Here is a 23,727-nt window from a genome sequence, read left to right as displayed (position 1 = left end):
ATTTAAGTCATTTTCTCGCCTAATCAAAAAATAAAATAAATTTCCACCGATCATTTAAATTGTAACATCTTTTAATTTCTGTTAAAATGAATTCCGACCGTTCGGTCATGCCGTAACCATGTTTAAAACAAAAAAAAGCAAAATAATAATAAAGTAATCAAAATATCTTTGAATAAAATAATAAAAAAAAATCAATCGGACGCTTTTCTTTGGAAGTTTTCTTGGATCAATTTACTAATAACTAAAGTGAAACTAAGGCTAAAATCAACTCACAAATCAAGCTTTGTATGCAAAAATCACCAAATTTTTTTTAAGGTCCAATGCCTTAAACGGTCCTCTTTGCTTTTATCGGTTAACATGGACCGTTCAAAAGCATAAAATCAACATGTAACTTTTCCGCTTTTGCGAGAACTACGTATGTCTGATTTCCTCTTCGATGGAGGATACGTAGGAGCAAAAGCCCTGCCTTTGTCGACCTCGTGAGATGGTTAGAGGTCCAACGCCTTAGCTTTCTCACCAAGTAAAATGGATCATTTTAAGGTCCAACCCCTTAAATGACCCCCTTCCAAGTAAAAAAGAATCCCTTGATTCTCTCCTTTTGAAAGAACTACGTAGGTCTGATTTCTTTATCACAATTGAGGAATACGTAGGAGCAAGGGAAACACCCTTGTCGACCACAAAAAGATAAAAAAAAATAATACAAAAGGGATAAAAAGACATAAAAACGTAAAAGGGAAAATAAAACAAATTGATGTCATATTTGCACACTTGATTAAAGGCTGCCGTCCCTTGTGACAGACGCGTGGGATGCTAATACCTTCCCCGTGCGTAAATACAACTCCCGAACCTTTCACACTTAAAGTTCCTAGACCATACCTTTTCCGGTTTTTCCGACGTTTTCCTCGAATAAACGTTGGTGGCGACTCCGCGCATTTTCCTTTCTTGGAAGACGCACCCACGAGCCCCGCGTCGCCCTCCCGCCGAAGGGTAGGTTGCGACAGTTGGCGACTCCACTGGGGACTGTTTTTAGAGAGTTAGGCCTTCTAATCTCGTGCAATATTATGACTTCCTCTTTTGTCAGTTTCCTTTTATTTCTCTTACGTTCTTGTATATAACTCTTTGATGCTTTTAGTGTGTTTTTAAAATGTATGCATGAGGTAAATATTTATTCATTTGATGCACACAAACACCAACACTATTTGCGCACACGGTGAGTTGAAAAGGGGCCCTATACCCGGGTCCATGGGAACATAAGGAGTGGAGGTGAATCTGTGGTCATGCTAGGTCTCCGACTTGCTTGATAACAGTGAACCCTCATCTAGAGTTTTTCTCTTTGATAACACATTGTTGCTAGTAGTCCCTACTGCTGCAATATGTTCTTCGAAGGGGATGATACCTCTTGAGACCATCAAGAGAGATATGACCACCTTGGGAATTATCACTAAAAGCCCTTTTAGTTTCCTCCCGTGTAGGTCCCTAAAATAGGGGCACAGAGCAAACACGCTGCGTGCCCTTTTAAACATTGCCATGCATATAGCCTAAATGTCATGTACGCCTTTGCTGTATGATTATTTGTGGATATTGCCATATTGTGTACATCCCCGTATTACGCTTTTGCGCATCTACATCATGTCGTCACACATGCATTGTATTTTGGTCTCGTCTTTTGTCACGGGAAGCCGGAAGGTCCATATCACCTTCTTAACTGTACACATGGGGCACTGCGCCCCCAAATGCGCAAGTAAGAAGATATGATTTTTCGATCTCTCGTGTCCGTAAATGCATTCATATCATGCATTGCATAAGCATCTCTTCAAGGCATCATAATGAACATATCGTTCCTGCATTTGTCCATTATCATATTCCAGCATCACATTTTGCATGAGTCATTGCATCATTATGCATATGCATTCAACATACTTTTTGTTCTACAAACTACATACCTTTTGTTTTCATGCATGATCCTTGCATTTTCCTCTGCAAAACAAAAACAAAAAAGGAAGCATGAAAATTCACGCTGCATTCTTAGTTGCATATGTTCGATACCATGAGCCAACCATGTTGGGATCATAAACCCATTTCACTTAAAAACAAAATGATTGAACATGGTACCTAATGCATGGTTAACTAAGAAAATATGTTTCTTCGAGCATCTCAATTTCATAATTACATTTTCCATGCATAGCATACATATTCCCGAGTCTTTCATCTCTATGAAATATTGTTGAAGTATTGGCGATCAGAATTGCCATTCCTTGGATTGCGGGGTTGAACCAAGCTCATGCTTTTACGAAAAGGTTCATCAAGTCAAGTTGAAGTATGGAAGTAACCATCTTGCAAAAAATTGGGGCAAGAGATGGATCGAGTTACATCGCTGCTTCGTCTACTGCCAAACATGTTTAAGATTGTTGATATCCTTGTTACTTCCAGTTTCACCTTGACAGAGATGTCATGGACCATGTTGAAAATCTAAATTGATTCAACCCCATGTCCTGCATAAAAATTCGCAATACTGTGCATCATTCGCAAACATCCATGCTTTTCATTGGTTGCATTGCTCGTTGCATTCTTTCCTTGAAAAAAAAAAGAACTTAATCATTGTTATCAAAAAGAAAAGAACACGCTTTACAGCGCCCTTACCGAACCCGTGCTAGAGCTAGAGTAATGGGTGAAGTAGAGGAGGTGCAAGAGCAGATGAAGGCCGACATGGAGGCCATGAAAGAGCAAATGGCCACAATGATGGAGGCCATGATGAGCATGAAGAAGATAATGGAAGCCAATGCGATTGCAGTTGCCGCTACCAGGGCTGTTGCTAAGGTGAACCCGATGCCCCCATCTGATCTCAACCAAATGAATCATCCAACCTCAGATATGGTGGGCAAAGATTTGGGAAGTACGGACGACCCCATGATGTGCAAATTCAAAACGAGCACGCCTTCCCGCCATATGGCTTGCCTCCCAACTATACGCCACCCAATGTGGTGTACACTCCCAATGAGAATGTCAATAACTCCACTCCTATACCCATTGAGAGCCAACAACCCCAAACTGATCATGCACATGTCTCTTAAACCGTGGGGGAGACACATGAAATTCCCCACCACAATCTAGCCGACTTCGAGCCTTGCCTCGGATATGCCACTGAAGGGCAAGCAGTTGGTGGTATACCCCTGCAAAACACTTTGGAGGGCCCTCAGTATCACCTACAACTACACCTCTTGCATTCCACAACAAGTAAAAACCCTCATGCTATGGAAGAAATAGGAAAGTTGGATCATCTAGAGGAAAGGCTCAGGGCCATTGAAGGAGGTGAAGATTATGCCTTTGCTAACCTAGAAGAGTTGTTCCTAGTACCCAATATCATCACCCCTCCCAAGTTCAAGGTACTGGACTTTGACAAGTACAAGGGGACTACTTGCCCCAAGAACCATCTAAAGATGTATTGTCGGAAGACGGGGATATACGCAAAAGATGAGGAATTGTTGATATATTCCTTCCAAGAAAGTCTTACTGGGGTAGCTGTTACCTGGTACACTAACTTGGAACCTTCCCGAGTCCATTCTTGGAAGGACCTAATGGTTGCCTTCGTTAGGCAGTGTCAGTATAATGGCTTCAGATAGGATGCAACTACAGAACATGTGCAAAAAGGGGGCACAGATCTTTCAAAGAATACGCCCAAAGGTGGAGGGATTTGGCAGCCCAAGTGTTTCCCTCAACGACGAAGAAAGAAATAATAACAATGATAGTAGACATATTACTAGTGTTCTATTATGGAAAATGGTGGGCTACACACCTTCAAGCTTTGCGGATTTGGTCTTCGCTGGCGAAATGATCGAAGTGGGTCTTAAAAGAGGCAAATCTGATCATCATGCTTTGATAAATGCAAAAAAAAAAAAACTGGGGCAAATGAAGAGGGTGAGAATGAGGGAGAAACCCATGCTGTGATTGCCATTCCTATACAGCCAAGTTTCCCACCAACCAACAATGTCATTACTTAGCCAATAACAAACCTTGTCCTTACCCACCACCCAGTTATCCACAAAGGCCATCCCTAAATCAACCACAAAGCCTGTCTACCGCACTTCCAATGATGAACACCACCTTTAGCACAAACCAAAACACCAACCAAGAAATGAATTTTGCAGTGAAAAAGCCTGTAGAATTCACCCCAATTCTGGTGTCCTATGCTGACTTGCTCCCATATCTACTTGATAATTCAATGGTAGCCATAACCCCAGCCAAGGTTCATCAACCTCCATTTCTCTGAGAATACGACTCGAACACAACGTGTGCTTGTCATGGAGAAGCCTCGGGGCGTTCCATTGAGCATTGTAGGGCCATGAAGCGTAAGGTGCAAGGTCTAATTGATGCGGGCTGGCTAAAATTTGAGGATAATAGCGTGTAAATCCTGACATTGACAAGAGATGCCACACATGGGGCAATTTTGAAAGCTGTTGTTAGATGTCTCTAATGACTCATCAGGATTTTCAAGTTTATACCATTATTGTAAACCACAGTTACAATGCTAAATAAAATGGATAAATTTGATATCTTTGTCCCTCATCCTCTCACAAACGTATCTTTGCTTATTCAACTTTCACCGGAATGTGGGTGCAAGCCATTGGTTTGTTTGCTTAAGCGACATGCGCTCCTGAGTTTGGACTCCCAAAACCGTTCAATCAGAAATTATTCGTGCTGCACAATTGGTGAGGATGCCGTAAACAATGAGTAAAGCAAAAAAGTTCAGAAATAAAAGGAAAAAAACATTTGATTGACTGTGTTTTCAAGTAAAATATAGACGTTCATGTGACCTCATTTTATCATTCCGGAAAGTTTGTTTGTTTTTTTTTTTTAGAGAAATGAGTTATCAAGAATAGGAGTCATTTGACTTAATCCATCAACTGAAAAAATCCTTCAACTATTTCTCGTCCTTGATAAATTCTATTTGCGAGAATCAACCGCTTCTTTCATTCTTCCTTGCTACAAGGTTGTGAAAAAAAAAACAATGATGGATACCTCAAAGCCCTACACTGGGCAATGAGGGGCACCATGCATAAACCTCAAGCAAACCTAGGGGCAGATTAGAAGTTCTCACCCAATAGGTTCCCTACTACAAGGTCATGACGAAAGACAACGATTGGTACCTCAAAGCCTTACACTGGGGCAATGAGGGGCATCGTGCATGAGCCTCAAGCGAACCTAGGGGCAGATCAAAAGTTCTCACCCATCTATGTTTTTTGAACAAAAAAAAGGGGGACAAACCCTGTGATTTCAATGGATTGATTAAACATCAAATGGCTCCATTGCTGTCACTCCAAAATGGTCAAGTGAATAAATCAAACAGAACATACACTCTGAGGGAGTTCCAGGGGAGATTTGCAAAAGATAGGATAAGGTTGCAGGAATTATCACCTTTTTCAAAAGGACAATCAATCTATGTTTTCCAAAAAATTAAATCAAAATCAAAATCATAAAATAGGGAAAGAATGTCATGAACATTGTACAACTTTCCATTACATTGCATAGTTTCATATGAAGTTCGCATTTACCAAATTTCACGATAAAGGTTGCATGCATCTGCATCCCTAAAATTCATGTTAACTGCATAGATTTCCTACATCTAATGTCCAATCTTTTGAATTTGGGATGACCGGCCCTCTCGATGAGTCGATCTCTTGCTTTCTCATAAGGGTGGACCCTTGGGTACTAGTACCTATCACCTTTAGAGGACTACACGTCCTCGCCATCAGAGGGTTGCATGCCCTCACCTTCAGAGGACTACATGTCCTTACCTTCAGAGGGCTGCACGACTTCACCATCAGAGGGCTGCACGTCCTCACCATCAGAGGGCTGCACGTCCTCGCCTTTAGAGGGCTACACGCCCTCGCCTTTAGAGGGCTACGCATCCTCACTTTTAGAGGGCTCCACATCTGTGCCTTAAGAGAATTTAAGGTCCTCTGCCCTTAAATGCTTAACCGAGACTTGCGCTCCCAGTTATGGGGCCAGTAGTTTCCTTTTACCAGTTTTTGGGCCACCCCCTGATATTGGAGGGCGACCAACTGTGTGAGCACAACCAGAGAGGGAGGCTATCATGCAGCTACTATGCATACCGGGGCAAGATTTCACCCGTGTCGCTGCAAAGAGACAAATGAGGGTCATGCGTACCAACATGACCACTCTTACACAGATATGGATGACGTTGCTACTTAGCAACATTCCACTCGACGACCACAATGCCGATCTCCCCCTACGGAAGTATCAGTTGGTCTGTGCTGTCATGACATAGGTGAGTATGCACGTGGCTCAACTGATTTTTGATGTCATCTATTGTTTGCAGGGATCATGCCCACGAGACACCTAGTGGACCCGGAGAAGTCCAACAGGGCCCTAGGGTTTCCAGCTCTGGTTACGGGCCTCTGTCCGTCCTACAGGGTGCCCGTCCCCCCAACAAGGTCATGCCATCATGACATAGGTAAGTATGCACATCGCTCAACTGATTTCAGATGTCATCTATTGTTTGCAGGGATCACACCCGCAAGACACCCAGTGGACCCAAAGAAGTCCAATAGGGTCCTAGGGTTTCCAGCTCTGATTACGAGCCTTTGTCAGTTCTACGGAGTGCCCGTCGCCCCCAGCAAGTTCATCAGGCCCCCTATTAACCGGGCTTTCATCAAGAAGTACTGCGCCCCCAGGCAGGCGCAGGGCGAGACACCACAGCAGCCTAGGGATGGCCGGTAGCGGGCAACAAACGCACTGCCACCACCTCTAGAGTTCACCTCAGCTCATCCACAAAAAGGTTAGAGTGTTGCCTACGACCCGTGGCCGACCAGCAGGCGGCCAAGTCCGAAGCCAAAGGTAAGCAAAAGTACTAGGTTCGTGATCGACAAGTCATCAAGCGTCCAGCTCAAGACGTTAAAGAAGCGCTACTAGGAGGCAACCTAGTAACTTTTAAATCTCTGCTTGTTATTTGATCACCTTTGTTTCTCAAGTCATAGTAGGACACACCTAGTTGCTCATGATCCTAGGAACTTAAATAAATCAAGCACAAGCTTAGAAGATAGTCATACCTCACAAAATATATGTATGTGTGTTTAGGTAGTGAAAATACCTTAGATATGCATGTATATAGCAAAAGTACCTCACAAAATATATGTAAGTATGTTTAGGTAGCAAGATACCTTGCATATGCATGTATATAGCAAAAATATTTCACAAAAATATGCACATGTTTAGGTAGCAAAATACCTCATGAAAAAAAAAAACAAAAACAAACAAGAACAAAAAATATATCTTTTAGCTGAAAAGCCAACATGCTTTTGAGAAGAGATAACTTCCAGCTTTTCTTTGAAAAAAAAATTCACTGATCATAACCAGTTTTTGAAAGAAAATGTGTGTAATACACCTGAAGGGTGAATGCTGTGAAAATTTTCCCGAACACCCAAAATGGACTCGGATGAATGCATGAATTGATAAAAGAACATATTTTGGAAACACTGGGTTGACTTAAATAGGGAAAATGAATCTTGAGCCCTAGTGTCACATGACCATAAAAACTTGATGCTTGAGTGTCTACAGGGGTGCATGCATGACCAGTTTTGCATAAAATTTCCTAATCATCATTGTTGCATGTGTATCATGGAAATAATGTGGGACATCTCCTTTATCCCTGAACCGCTGGCCGAACCAACACCCTGACATATATCATGTCCAGCCGTTCTACAAGCCTTGAGCCAAAATCCCAACTCACCATAAACCTTGACCCAGGGTGAGAATGTCAATCCTTGCCCCCGGAAGAAAACAAAAAAAAGGAAAGTTTCCAATCAAAGAGTGGGAGAAAGCAAAAAAAGAAAGAAAATTCCCAATCAATCAAAGAGTGGGAGAAAGCAAAAAAAGAAAGAAAATTCCCAATCAAAGAGTGGGAGAAAACAAAAAAAAAAGAAAAAAAAGAGAGAAAAGAGAAAGAAATTCCCAATCAAAGAATGGGAGAAAGCAAAAAAGAAAGAAAGTTCCCGATCAAAGATCGGAAGAAAATAGAAGAAATATGCAGAAAGGTCTTTGGACCAGACAATATCTGAACAATACAGAATTGTCACCAAGTAAACCAAAAAAAGAAAGGAAACCACGACCTAAAGTGGTCCTCTCCCTTTGATTGCCAACCAAAATCCTGTGCGTCGGTGGCTTGTTCACCTCACACTAAACAAAAATAGAAAAGGAAAAGGCCAAGAACACTCAAAGACAAAATTCCCACAAAGAAACAAACCATTCCCAAGAAAAAGTCTTGTTGATCCATGATCACGCATGTAATCTTTGATTTGATAGGAATTGATTTGCAAAATCAGGTCATGACATATCTATGGTTCAGAATTAGGACGAAACACTTACCTGTGTGAGGTTGATACACTTTGAGTGATTTTCTTCTATTTTTGTTGGACTCGGTGTTTCCTCTAAATGGTCGTTTAGAAACGAAATGCTAACATCCTAAATCTCATTTATGGTTATGAGAAAATTTCATCAGCATACTCTCCTTCCCCGATAGACACATTGTTTTTCATCCAAAAAACATATGTTGCTCTGATCAGTTGAAAGTTTTGTTCACATTTTTAGTGAAGAAAATACCGAGACTATTTTAGTCTCACAGTTATCAAGAACTACGTAGGTCTGAGTTCCTCATCACAAATTGAGGATACGTAGGAGCAAAAACCCTGCTTTTGTCGACCACCCCACCTTTTGTTACCGTGACCCAAGAGTCCGGTGGCATGCGAAGCCACATAACCGTGGGATCCCCAAATTTTTATTCTTTTCATTTTTATGTTTCATCATTTATCATTTGTATGTTATCTTGTTTCTATGACTTGAGGGACTAACATTTGTTTTTTTTGTTTTTTTCGATTGTCATTTATTTTGTGCATTCATTTTGTTTGGATTGTTGTGTTAGTGCTTATTTTGTTATTGTCGATAATATTTGTTGAAATTCCGGAACCGTGTAGAGTTTTTATTTAGGAACGTCATCCTAAAATAAAACGAACAAATGTCGTGATAACGCCAAGAATAGAAAAAGAAAGAGACATAGTGAACAAAATGTCATATCTGTATATAAAGAAAAGAAAAGATTTTTTTTGTATATAAACAATGTGTGAAAAAAGGTTTTGTATATAAACAATGTGTGAAAAGAAATTCTTGTATATGAGCAATGAGTGTATATAAAGGAATTTTTTATATAAACAATGAGTGTATATTGAAAAGGGGAAAAGAAATCTTTGAAAAGGAATAGAGATTTTATATAGACCGTGTTGGTATAGAGAGAAAGAGTTTTTCAATGTGTGTGTATATAGAGAAAAAAGTTTTTTTTCGTATAGGAACGTAGGTGTACAAAGGAAAAAAGCTTTTCTCATAGATAGTGATGGATGTATAGTTTTTTGCAAACATGCATAAGAAAAACTGAAACAAAAAGAAAAGAGAAAGAAAGACCTTGAAGGTCAGCATGTTATGGTCACAGGAAGCACAAATCATTCGTAGAGAGCAAACATATCTTTTGGATACAAGAAATTGACGCTAAGAGTTTATTTTCCAAAATAACCAAGATAAGAATGGATGGATTTGTTGAACCAATGAAAGAACGTAATTTGGAAACGTTGGGTCTACTTGCGCAAATCCCAAGCCTTAGTATCATAATGCCATAAGCTGGATGCTTGAGTACCCACCTAGCTGTATGCATGACTAATTTTGTGCGTTGTTTCCAAATCATCATTGTTACGCGCGCCTCGTGGAAATAATATGGGAGTTTAACCCGAAACCGATACCCTGACACATGAATTTGTTTTGCCCCAAATATCAAAATTGGGCACGCACAATGAAAAGACCATGTTGAGACACAACCTTAAGCTACCTTGAACCTTGGCCCATGAGAGAATCCTCATCCTTCCCCCCGAAGGAGAGGACAGCAGAATCTCCTCAAGGGAGAGCGAATAACGAATGCTAAAACTCGAATTCCCAATCAAAGATAAAAAAAGGCGAGAAAGAAATGAAAAGAAAGAAAAGAAAAGGAAAAGAAGGATTCCCGATCGAAGATCGGAAGAAAGTAAAAAGGAAAAGATCGGAGGAAAACAGAATAATTCCCGATCAATAAAGGAAACCAGGAAAGAGAACAGAAGATCTTCGGACCAGATAAATTTTCGGCGAGGTAAATGACCGCCAACAAAGGGAAAACATATTTTTGAAGTGGTTCTTCATTTGGGATTGCTATTCAAGGTCGCTCCCGACTGGCGATGTCCCGCCCCACATAAACAAAGAGGAAAAGACCAAAACACCCTGCTTCCTCTCCAATAACACTACCCTCGAGAAAATCCTATTGATTTGTGATTGCGCATGTAATCTTTTGGTTCGATAGGAAATCATGTGCAAAATAAAGTCATGGTGCAGCTATGGTTTGGAATTAGGGTAAAACACTTACCTGTGTGAGTTTTTATACACCATGAGTGATTTTATTCCCAGTTTCAGTTTGACCCGACGTTTCCCTTGAATGTTCATTTAAAAGCTACACGTTGACATCCTACCCTTCATTTTCAGTCACAAGGAAAACTATTTTGGCATAAGCATATTGTTTCTCTAAAATATGGTGCTCCCATGAATGATTTATTTTTCCTTGCTAAAGCATGTTCGCCTTTTAGGTGAAAGAACCCGGTGGACCATTCGGTCCTAAAATCAAATCTTATTCGGAGCCCCATGAATTGATTGCCGTTCATGCATCCTCCATCATCGAGTCCGGAGCCCCACGAATTGATTGCCTAGCACTGTTCGTGCATCCTCCACCATCAAATCTTATTCGGAGCCCCATGAATTGATTGCCATTCATGCATCCTCCACCATCGAGTCCGAATCCCCACGAATTGATTGCCTAGCGCTGTTTGTGCATCCTCCACCATCAAATCTTATTCGGAGCCCCATGAATTGATTGCCATTCATGCATCCTCTGCCATCGAGTCTGGAGCCCCACGAATTGATTACCTAGCGCTGTTCGTGCATCCTCCACCATCAAATCTTATTCGGAGCCCCATGAATTGATTGCCATTCATGCATCCTCCGCCATCGAGTCCAGAGCCCCACGAATTGATTGCCTCTCACTGTTCGTGCATCCTCCACCATCAAATCTTATTCGGAGCCCCATGAATTGATTGCCATTCATGCATCCTCCGCCATCGAGTCCAGAGCCCCACGAATTGATTGCCTAGCGCTATTCGTGCATCCTCCATCATCAAATCTTATTCAGAGCCCCATGAATTGATTGTCATTCATGCATCCTCCACCATCGAGTCCGGAGCCCCACGAATTGATTGCCTAGCGCTGTTCGTGCATCCTCCACCATCAAATCTTATTCGGAGCCCCATGAATTGATTGCCTAGCACTGCTCGTGCATCCTCCACCATCGAGTCCGGAGCCCCACGAATTGATTGCCTAGCGCTGTTCGTGCATCCTCCACCATCAGATGTTATTCGGAGCCCCATGAATTGATTGTCGTTCATGCATCCTCCACCATCGAGTCCGGAGCCCCACGAATTGATTGCCTAGCGCTGTTCGTGCATCCTCCACCATCAAATCTTATTCGGAGTCCCATGAATTGATTGTCGTCCATGCATCCTCCACCATCGAGTCCGGAGCCTTCGGTGAGGGGAAAATACGGTGTTTGTTATTTTCCCAATCAGTTCCTTCACCAAACATGTGTATACGTATATATTATGTTATTTTTTGTTTGTTTATTTGTTTTGTTTTGTGTTGTGCAGAGAAAGAAGAAGGAGAGACGAGAGTCACTTATTTCAAATCGTTTTGGGTTGGAACTATTGTGATTGAGATCAATTAAATCCCCATGATGGGCAAAGGATGGCCTTCAGGAGTCATCATAGATTAATTACGGAAAAGGGCTAAGACGGACGAAATCAGTGTTTTGTCTTTGCTTTCCTCCTATCTCCGATAAAAGGTATGTAAAGAGGGGCAACTGTCATACCCTAATTTCATTTGGGGACCATTGTTTGATGGCATGCAACCTTTGCTTGACCGCTTCGAGGTACTTGGCACCCATTGTTGCACAATCCGTGAAGTTCCATAACATGCCGGAAGTCAAAAGGAAGCATTGTTGCACAATCCGTAAGGTTCCGTAACATGCCGGAAGTCAAAAGGAAGCATTGTTGCACAATTCGTGAGGTTCTGTAACATTCCGGAAGCCAAAAAAGGGATGATTACGTAATCCATAAGGTTCCGTGACATTACGGAAAGAAAACAAGTATTGTTACGAAATTTGTAAAGTTCAGTAACGTTACGCAAAAAGAATCAGCAAAAAAAGGCAGGAGTGTATTTAGTAAATAGGGGGGTGCAAATAGAAACCAGACCCACTTGGGCCTTTTAGGAAGTTCCTCCAGAAGGCACCGGAAATAACCTAGCTCGCCTGGGCGAGCTGGGTGGCAAGCTTCTCCCTCTTTTCCCTATAAATAGGGGGAGGAGGGAAGAACAAAAAAGGTCAACCCTCCTAGTATTTGAGAATCACTTGAAATTAGTGAGAAAAATTGTTTCCGTGAAGAAAATCCAAGCCGAAGCACTTCCGTAACGCTTCCGAGACGTTTTCGTGGGTGATTTCGTGAAGATTTTCCACCGTTCTTCATTGTTCTTCGTTCGTTCTACGTCGTTCTTCGGTCTTCAACCGGTATGTTCCCGAAATCGAACTTTTCAATTCATTCTATGTACCCTTAGTGGTCCCCACTTGTTTCGCATGCTTTTATTTTCATTTCATTTACTTTATGTACCCCCTTTTGACGTGCTTTAGTCATTTATTTAAGTCATTTTCTCGCCTAATCAAAAAATAAAATAAATTTCCACCGATCATTTGAATTGTAACATCTTTTAATTTCTGTTAAAATGAAATCCGACCATTCGGTCATGCCGTAACCACGTTTAAAACAAAAAAAAAGAAAAATAATAATAAAATAATCAAAATATCTTAGAATAAAATAATAAAAAAAAATCAATCGGACGCTTTTCTTTTGAAGTTTTCTTGGATCAATTGACTAATAACCAAAGTGAAACTAAGGCTAAAATCAACTCACAAATCAAGCTTTGTCCGCAAAAATCACCAAAAACTATTTTAAGGTCCAACGCCTTAAACGGTCCTCTTTGCTTTTATCGGTTAACATGGACCGTTCAAAAGCATAAAATCAACATGTAACTTTTCCGCTTTTGCGAGAACTACGTAGGTCTGATTTCCTCTTCGATGGAGGATACGTAGGAGCAAAAGCCTCGCTTTTGTCGACCTCATGAGATGGTTAGAGGTCCAACGCCTTAGCTTTCTCACCAAGTAAAATGGATCATTTTAAGGTCCAACGTCTTAAATGACCCCCTTCCAAGTAAAAAAGAATCCCTTGATTCGCCCCTTTTGAAAGAACTACGTAGGTCTGATTTTCTTATCACAATTGAGGAATACGTAGGAGCAAGGGAAACACCCTTGTCGACCACAAAAAGATAAAAAAATAATACAAAAGGCATAAAAAGACATAAAAACGTAAAAGGGAAAATAAAACAAATTGAAGTCATATTTGCACACTTGATTAAAGGCTGCCGTCCCTTGTGACGGACGCGTGGGGTGCTAATACCTTCCCCGTGGGTAAATACAACTCCCGAACCTTTTGCACTTAAAGTTCATAGAACATAACTTTTCTGGTTTTTCCAACGTTTTCCTCGAATAAACGTTGGTGGCGACTCCGCACATTTTCCTTTCTTGGAAGACGCACCTGCGAGCCCTGCGTCGCCCTCCCGTCGAAGGATGGGTTGCGACACGGGGTCTTCCAAAATTGATGCAGTTGAAGAAATGCTAGTAGACAGGGATGAGACATTTTGAGCTATACGCAAGAAGCTTATGAAAGCCCAAGAGAACATGAAGAAGTACGCGGACCCCATAAACAAATGACTGCCAAAGAACCTCAAGTGGGCTTGGGCAAACTGGCCAAGCGATTTTATGGACCTTTCAATGTTTTGGAATGCATCGACGAAGTGTCTTACCACCTGCAATTACCAGAAGGGGCTCGGATTCATTCAGTCTTCCACTGCTCCTTGCTTAAACCATTCAAAGGGTCACCGAAGCAGTCAGAAATCGTATCTTTACCATAACATTTCATTAATGGTCAACCTTTAGTTTCTCCTCTAGCTATCCTCGATTATCGCAAGGCACCAGGACCATCCAATACTTCATATCAGTCACAGGAAAGGGGATAGTTGCAATCACAAGTTCTGTAGGCTCTAGATGTATTGCTGATGTCATATTTGTTCTTGAAATTGACCAAAACTTATTAAGTGTCGGCCAACTGATTGAACAAGGATTTAAAGTTGTATTTGAAGACAAATATTGCTTAATTAAAGATGTAGCTGGTCAAGAAATCTTCAAGGTGAAAATGAAAGGAAAATTTTTTGCTCTAAATCCATTGAAGGAGGAGCAAGTTGTTTTCTCTCTCAGAAAATCGCACAGAAATCTGGCACAAAAGGCTTGGGCATTATCATCATTAAGCATTGTTACTGTTGAGTGAAAAAAGGTTAGCACTTGATGTCCCTGTGCTTGAGGAACAAAATTTTAAATTGCAAAGCTTGTTAACTTGGCAAGCAAAATAGAAAATCTTTTCCAAAGGCATCATTGAGAGCATCAAGAAAGTTGCAATTGATTCACACAGATGTAGCAAGGCCTCAAAGAACACCTTCATTGAAAAGTAATATGTATTACACTATATTTATTGATGACTTCACCAGAATGTGTTGGATTTTTTTCTTCAAGTTCAAATCAGAGGTGATTGAAATTTTTTGGAAGTACAAAGTCAAGGTAGAGAATGAAAACGGTCTCAAGATTCAAATTTTGAGGTCAGACAATGGCACCGAGTACACATATGCAAAATTTAATCAATTTTGTGAGGATTCCGGCATTGAACATCAACGTACCAGTCCCTATACCCCACAAAAAAATGGGGTTAGTGAGAGGAGAAATAGATATATCTTGGAGATGATGAGATGCATGTTGTATGAGAAGAATTTGCCAAAGAAATTTTGGGCAGAGGCAGCAAGTACTATTGTTTTTCTTCAAAATAGGCTTCCCACCAAAGCATTGAAGGATCAAACAGCATTTGAGGTTTGGTATGGTTACAAACCATCTCTAAAATTTCTTAAGATTTTTGGTTGTTTGTACTTTACTCATGTTCCACAGAGCAAGAGAGACAAGCTAGATAAAGGAGCATTAGCAGGAACTTTTATAGGCTACAACGCAGTTAGCAAAGCTTATAAAATTTTCCAACCGCAAATTGAAAAAGTAGTGTTAGCAGGGATGTTCACTTTGTGGAAGATGAAGAATGGAATTGGGATAATCCAAGGATGATAAATCAAGCCCCTGGACATTTGAACTTAAACTTTCCTGCACCAAGTTCAAAAAATTGGCAAGATGAGCTTGTTGATGATGTTCTAGTAAGAGGTACTAGACTTCTCTCTGATATTTATGACAGGTGCAATATTGTTGTATGTGAACCTGAAAACTATGAAGAAGCCAAGAAAAATCAAATTTGGGTTGCTGCAATGAAGGAGGAGCTCTCAATGATAGAGAAAAATCAAACTTGGCATCTTGTAGAAAGACCTCAAGACAGGAATGTGATTGGAGTCAAATGGGTATATAGAACTAAGCTTAATGCTGATGGTTCTATTAATAAACATAAGGAAAGACTTGTGGTGAAGGGGTATGCTCAAGTTTTTGGAGTAGATTACTCAGAAACATTTGCACCAGTTGCTCGATTGGACACCATTAGGTTGTTGCTTGCTGTTGCTGCGCAAAAGAATTGGAAAGTCTATCAACTTGATGTTAAATCAACCTTTTTAAATGGTTTCTTACAAGAAGAAATCTACGTTGAGCAACCTCAAGGCTTTGTGAAGGAAGGAGAAGAAGATAAAGTTTATTTCCTCAAGAAGGCTTTTTATGGGCTAAAACAAGCCCTAAGATCCTGGTACATCAAAATTGATGAACATTTGCTAAACTTGGGATTTACCAAAAGCTTAGCTGAAGCGACATTGTACGTTAAGAGTGAAGGAGCTGTCATTCTTATCATCTCACTCTACGTTGATGATCTCTTTGTAACAGGAAGCAACACAAGTCTTGTGGAAAAGCTTAAGAAAGAAATGATGGAGGAGTTTGAGATGATAGACCTTGGTTTAATGACCTTCTTTCTTGGCATGGAGATCAAACAAGGAGAACATGAAGTCTTCATTTGTCAAAAGAAGTATGCCAACGAGATTTTAAAGAAGTTTAAACTTGAAGAATGCAAAGAAATGAGCACTCCAATGAATCAAAAGGAAAAACTTTGCAAGGAAGATGGAACGAAGAAGATAGATCAAGCATATTTTAGAAGCATGACTGGGTATTTAATGTATCTTACAACAACTCGACCTGATATTTTAAATGTTGTAAGCATTTTATCTCAATTTATGAATTGTGCAAGTGAAATGCATCTCAAGGCTGCAAAAAGGGTGATAAGATATGTCAAAGGCACTAGCAATTTTGGCATCAAGTTCAAGAGAACTGAAGAGTTCAAGCTAAGAGGTTTCTCAGATAGTGATTGGGGTAGCTCTATTGATGATATGAAGAGTACTTCAGGGTACTATTTTAGCTTTGGATCAGGTGCTTTCTCATGGAGCTCAAAAAAACAAGATATAGTTGCTCAGTTTATAGCTGAAGCAAAATTTATTGCTGCTGCTGTTGCTGTTAACCAAGTTTTGTGGCTTAAAAAAATCTTGATTGATCTTAACATGGAGCAGAATGAGAGTACACAAATTTTTGTTGACAATAAAGCTGCCATAGACATTTCCCATAATCCTGTTTTTCATGGGAAAACTGAGCATTTTAATATCAAGTTGTTCTTTGTAAGGGAAGTGCAGAGAGATGGAGTTGTTGTTCTTGTTTACTACAAAACGGAAAACCAGGTTGAGGACTTATACACCAAGCCACTACCAGTTAGCAAGTTCGAGTTTCTAAGAAAGAAGTTAGGACTTTGCAAATCCTAAAACAAGGAGGAGTGTTAAGAAAACTGGTTTATGGACTGCACTGGACAACTTTATCTTTTATTATTTCAGTTATTGAATAAGTCTTCTTAGTCAAAGTAGTGGTTGCTAAAATTTAGGAGAAAGTATTTCTTGGCAACAAATCATTCGCGATGCTGGAAGCAGATTTGACACGGGTGCATTCGATGATCCAATAGCAGAAATTGCATGATTGAAGCAAGCTGGCCCTTTGATCGATTACCTGGAAAACTTTGACACATTGTTAGCTCGAGTATTAATTACAGAAGACTTAGCATTAAGTTTCTTTCTTTCTGAGTTAAACCCTGAGCTTGAGAAATCAGTAAGGGTTCATAGGCCAAAGACAATTCAAGAAGCTATACGAATTGCAAGATTACAAAAGGAGGTCCTTCAAGAAATGGCAAAGAAATTCTCACCAGCAAAATCCGCAAGTTTTGAATCTCAAGTTAGATATACAAGATCTTGGTCTTTTACATCTCCACAAACTAAAAGTTATCCAATCACCACCTTACAACAAAGTCTATCTCAGAATCCTACATTTTCAACACTTCCAACAAATTCTAAGGTATCATCCATAAATCTCAGCTCTAGGAAGCAAATTAGTGAACGAATTACAAAGGGACTATGTAGATTTTGTGGTGAAAAATGGGATATGGATCATAAGCAACAATGTAAAGTATGGGGTAAACTAACTGCTATTTTTAGTGCACAAGACAATATGACTGCTGAATTTACATCTGAAGATGAACGGGAGCAGGAAACTGAATTAGTATAACAAAGTCTGGATTTAGTTAGGGATGAAGATGTTCATATATCCCTTAATGCATTACAAGCTGTAGCTGGGGGGAACACCCTGCAGATGACAGGCTTAATTAAGAAACAACCAGTGCCGTTTTTAATGGACACTGGAAGTACACACAACTTCATTAGTGCCAAGTGGGTAAAATCACTCGGACTTAAGTCTCAAAGCATAAAAAATTTTCTAGTTATGATTACATCTGATAAACAAATGGTTATTACTAGAAGTTGTACTCAGGTAAAATGGTGGTTTGGTGATCATATTTTTCAAGCTGATTTTTTAGTTTTGCCTAGCAATATTTTTGGGGTGATTCTGGGTATGCAGTGGTTCAAGACACTAGGTGACATCAATTGAAATTGTGCTCAGCTGACAATGCAGTTTCAACATCAAGGAAAACTGGTCTCCTTACAAGGTGAACAAATTTCAGAGAACATCATGGAATTGGAAGGTAAATTAAAACTAGCTCATTGTCAGGCCATGCTAGTAGCACTGCAAGGACCGGTTTGCTATAATGAGATATCGGCGGAGGATCACAAGTTGACTCAAGAACAGGAATCTAAACTGCATCAATTGTTAGAGACATACCGACATCTATTCAATGAGCCCACAACGTTGCCCCCCAAAAGACGGTATGATCACAAAATCTCCTTGGTTAGTGATAAGCCATTTTGTTTGAGACCATATAGGTATCCACATGCTCAAAAGGAGGAAATAGAAAAACAAGTTAAGGCTTTACTCAACACTGGGTTTATTAGAGAAAGTGGAAGCTGCTATGCATCACCATTAGTTTTGGTTAAAAAGAAAGATGGCTTATGGAGATGTTGCATTGATTTCAGAAAATTAAATGCATTGATAGTAAAGAATAGGTTCCCTATGCCTTTAATAGAAGATCTATTGGATGAATTAAATGGTGCGAGTTACTTTTCTAAACTGGACTTACGAAGTGGATACAACCAAGTCAGAATGGTAGAGGAGGACATTCATAAAACTACCTTTAGAACCCGTAGTGGGCACTATGAGGGGTTGTGTTACCTTTTGGACTCAACAATGCACCAACCACATTTCAAAACTTGATGAATGGTATTTTCAGGGAGCACCTTAGGAAGTTCATTTTGGTTTTCTTTGATGACATCTTGGTCTATACTAAGACATGCTCAGAACACATTCAATGCTTGCACACTACACTACAAATATTACAAGAACACAGCATGGCACTCAACTACAAAAAATGCAGCTTTGGAACGACCAAAATCAATTACTTGGGACATTTGATTTTTTTTGCCAAAGGTGTGCATCCAAATCCAGATAAAATTAAGGCAATCCAACAGTGGCCAAGACCTGAGACAGTCAAAGAATTAAGAGGATTTTTAGGTCTCTCAGGCTACTATAGAAGATTTATTCAAAACTATGGGAAGCTTGCTGATCCACTTACACAAATGCTGCAGAAGGACATTGAGTTCAAATGGATAGAAGACACTGAATCAACATTTGCTAAATTGAAAAAGGCCTTGAAATCTGTTTCGATATTAGCTTTACCAGAATTTGGTCAACCTTTCACAGTCAAAACAGATGCTTCAGGAGTAGGTATTGGTGCTGTACTTCTTCAAAAAGGCCACCCAATAGCCTACATTAGCAAAGCCATGGGCCCAAAGTATCAATTACTCTTAGCCTATGAGAAAGAATTCTATGCTATATTATTTGCTGTGAAGAAATGGCAACACTACTTCCTTGGATAACACTTCATAATCAAGACTGATAAAAAAAAATTAGAGCACCTTCTTGAGCAACCTCCAACTTGATGCAGAATTGGGGATTAGAGAAACTCACGGGATTGGATTTCGGTATTGAGTATAAAAAAGGAAAAGAAAATGTGGTAGCTGATGCACTATCAAGGCAGAAACAAGGAAGCATAGTAGCAATCTTCCAAGTCACATCTCAGTTATTGATAGAGGCCAAGGATTCATGGAAAACTGATACAAAATTATAGAAGATAGTGGACAAAATCAGGGTTCTTACAAGCAATACACATTTGATGGCGCATTTCTTAAAAGAAAAGGAAAAGTGGTAATCGGAGCAGATCTACAAATGAAAGAAAAGATCCCGCATCAGTACCACAACACTGTAACTAGAGGACATTCAGGGGACGATCCAGCATATAGGAGGATTAAAGAACAATTTTATTGGAAGGGATTGCAGAGGGAGGTCAGGAAGTGGGTGCTGGAATGCCATATCTGCCAGAAAAACAAACCATTGTTACAAATGCCTACTGGATTACTTCAGCCATTATCTATCCCAGATAAAGCCTAGAAGTCCATTTCAATGGATTTTAATGTGAGGCTCCCTAAATCTAACGGAATGACAGTTATCTTTGTCATTTGTGATAGATACATAAAGTATGCTCATTTTATATCACTAGCTCACCCGTTTAGAGCAGCTAAAATAGGGCAAGTATTTATGGACACCATTGTAAGATTACATGGTTGGCCATCCGAGATCATTTCTGATAGGGATAACATCTTTATGAGTGCTTTTTGGTTTGAGTTGATGTAACAACATGAAGTTAAATTGCTTAAATCCACAGCCTTCCACCCTCAAATTGATGGACAAACAGAGGCATTAAACATGGCTTTAGAAGGATACTTGAGGTGTGTTAAGGGTGAATTACCTTAGAAATGGACAGAATATATAGCCTTGGCAGAATTATGGTATAACACTAAGTTTCATACAGTTATCAAGATGACACCATTTGAAGCACTATATGGCTACCTTCCTCCTATGCCAAATATTATAGTACAAGGCGAATCATTAGTAGAAGCCGTAGCTTATACGGTAAAAACCAGACAACAAATAACAAAGCTTCTACAGGACAATTTAACAAAGGCTCAGGAGAGGATGAAGAAGTATGTTGATCTCAAAAGGGCAGACAAAGAACTCAACTGGGGAGACTTCGTTTACTTGAAAATACAACCATACAAAAACCTAAGTTTGGCAAATTCAGCATTCCACAAGCTGGTTGCAAGGTACTATGGACCTTTCAAAGTAGTAGAAAGAGTGGGCAAAGTAGCATGAAGACTTGAGTTACCTGATAGAACAAGAATACATGATGTATTTCATGTTTCCTTGCTAAAAGAACATCATGGTCCTCACATAGCATCACAAGAACTACCTATGCAATAGCACAAAGTTCTGAATTGTTCTTCTTATACTTTGAGGGTAGAGAGTGAGTGAGGGTTCAATTGGGTAATTCTATTCCCAATTGTTACACAAGTATATATGAAATCCCTATACAATAGAACGAAGCACCCCACTTGCATATTAAGTGCCACGGGTCCAGTGTTTAACACAGTTAGCACGAGCAAGACCCCTGGAACAACATATATATGGTTTTGTTTTCTCTTATGATATTTTAAGCATATGTGCTATTGCGAGATAATGTTAAATATTTATAACTAAATGATAAATGCTTCTTAAACCGGAGGGTGTTAAATATAAGAGGGTGAGGAATCCTCCACTCGAAGAAGCATAAATATAAGAGACTATGACATAGAGAAGGGGGACATTCCTTGAGAAATTGAATGTATAGATATTATGTATTTTTGTAAAAGTTTGTGATATTTTTCTTTTACAAAAATATTATAGACTATTGGGTTAATTATGTTTTTACTTCCTAATTTTTTTTTTGTAAATTTCACATGTAATTCCTCAGAAATTTTTAATGTTTTTGGTCCTTAAAAGTTTTTCTGTTAATAGTTATAGTTCCTTAATATCAAATACTAATTGATGACGTAATAGTGTAATTTTTCTAGTAAACTATGTTTATAATATCTCATGCTCATATTAGTTGATGATGTCAAATTTTTTTATAAGAGATTACAATTTACCGAAATATTACTTGTGGTTGTCACATCAAACATATTACATTATAAATTAACATTTTTACTTGTGTCGCAACCAGCCTTTCGGCGGGAGGGCGACGGGAAGGCTTGCGGGTGCGTTTTCCATGGGAGGGAAATGCGCGGAGTCGCCACCAACATTTATTCGAGGAAAACGTCAAAAAAACCGGAACGTGTGGTCTACGAACTTTATTCTGAAAGGTTTGGGAGTTGTTTTTACGTACGGGGAAGGTACTAGCACCCCACGCATCCGTCACAAGGGACAACACCCTTCAATCAAGTGTGCAAATATGACTTCAAAATTATGTATTTTTCCCTTTTTTCATGTTTTTTTTAGCTTTTGATGAGCCTTTTTGTATTTTTTTTATCTTTTTGTGGTCGACAAGGGTGTTTCCCTCGCTCCTACGTATTCCTCAATTGCGATGAGGAAATCAAACCTACGTAGTTCTTTCAGAACTAAACGTTGGTTAAGTTGTTTTTATCTTTTTTCGCAAGATATATTTTAACCGAACAAAAGTTGTTTAAGGCATTTGGACCTTTAAACGATCTTTTGATTTTTGAAAAGGAGAGAAACGTTAAGGCGTTGGACCATTAACGATCTCTTGGTCTTGAAAGGAGAGAAACGTTAAGGCGTTGGACCATTAACGATCTCTTGGGTGGTCGACAAAAGCGGGGCTTTTGCTCCAATGTATCCTCAATTACGATGAGAAAATCGGACCTACAAAGTTCTTGCAAAAGCGATAAAGTTATGTGTTGATTTTATGCTTTGAATGGTCGATTTTAACCAATAAAAGCAAAGAGGACCGTTTTAAGGCGTTGAACCTTAAAACGGTTTTGAGTGACTTTTGCGGACAAAGTTTGGTTTGTGAGTTGATTTTAGCCTTAGTTTCACTTTGATTATTAGTCAATTCATTCAATGAACCATTCAAAGAAAAAACGTCTGATTGATTTTTTTGATTATTTTATTATTATGTTTTTGAAGATATTTTGATTATTTTATTATTATTTTGCTTTTTTTGATTTAACCGAAGTTACAACGTGAACGATCGGTTGGATTTTATTTTAATAGTGATTAAACGAGATTATAACACAAATGATCGGTTGAAATTCATTTTATCAATTATTAGGCGAGATAAAGGCTTAAATAAATGGTAAAAAGCTCGTTAAAAGTGGAAGAAAAGAAAATCGAAAGTGAACGAGATGAAGATGAAAGCAAACAAAACAAGTAATGAGTTGAAAGTCTCGGATTCGAACACTTACCGGTTGAAGACCAAAGAACGAACGAAGAATGGATGAAGAACGGTGAAGAACGGCGGAAAATCTTCACAGATTTGCTCATAGAAACGTCTCGGAAGTATTACGGAAGCACCTCGACTTGGATTTTCTTCACGGAAACACGTTTTTTCACCCAAAACAGTTGAAATACATAGCATAGGGGTTAGGGATCCTTGAAACTCAGCCTCCTTCCCCTATTTATAGCCAAAAAGGGGAGGTGCTTGCCGCCCAGAAATCTTCCTGTGCGCAACCCAATTACTAAGTTCACCCCCCTTTCGTACTTTACGAAAATGTTATGGAAGTGTTTTGGACTTGATTTTCCTCTTTTTTCTATTCCCTTTCACCAATATTAAGTGAAATATGCTAACCCAAGGTTTCAGAAATTTTACGGAAGCATTACGGAAGCCCTGGATGCCTCGAATGCCATTTTTTAACAAAATGGAGGTGGTTGCCGCCCAGAGGCTTCTTGAGGAAGATTCCTGAGTGCACCCTGTAATTGATAAGTTCACCCCCTCTAGAATGTTCTTGATGAAGTTTCTTGAGCGCACCCCCCGTGTTTGATAAGTTCACCCCCCACTTTTGTATTTTTGGTTGTTTTCTTTCCGAAACGTCCCAGAACTTTACGGATTCCACGACAATGGGTATTAAACATTTTGAAGTGGCCAAACGAAGGTCGCATGC

Source organism: Glycine max, chromosome 11, assembly GCF_000004515.6.
Source record: "Glycine max cultivar Williams 82 chromosome 11, Glycine_max_v4.0, whole genome shotgun sequence".
Lineage (NCBI taxonomy): Eukaryota > Viridiplantae > Streptophyta > Magnoliopsida > Fabales > Fabaceae > Glycine > Glycine max.
Note: the sequence above shows the minus strand (reverse complement) of the source record.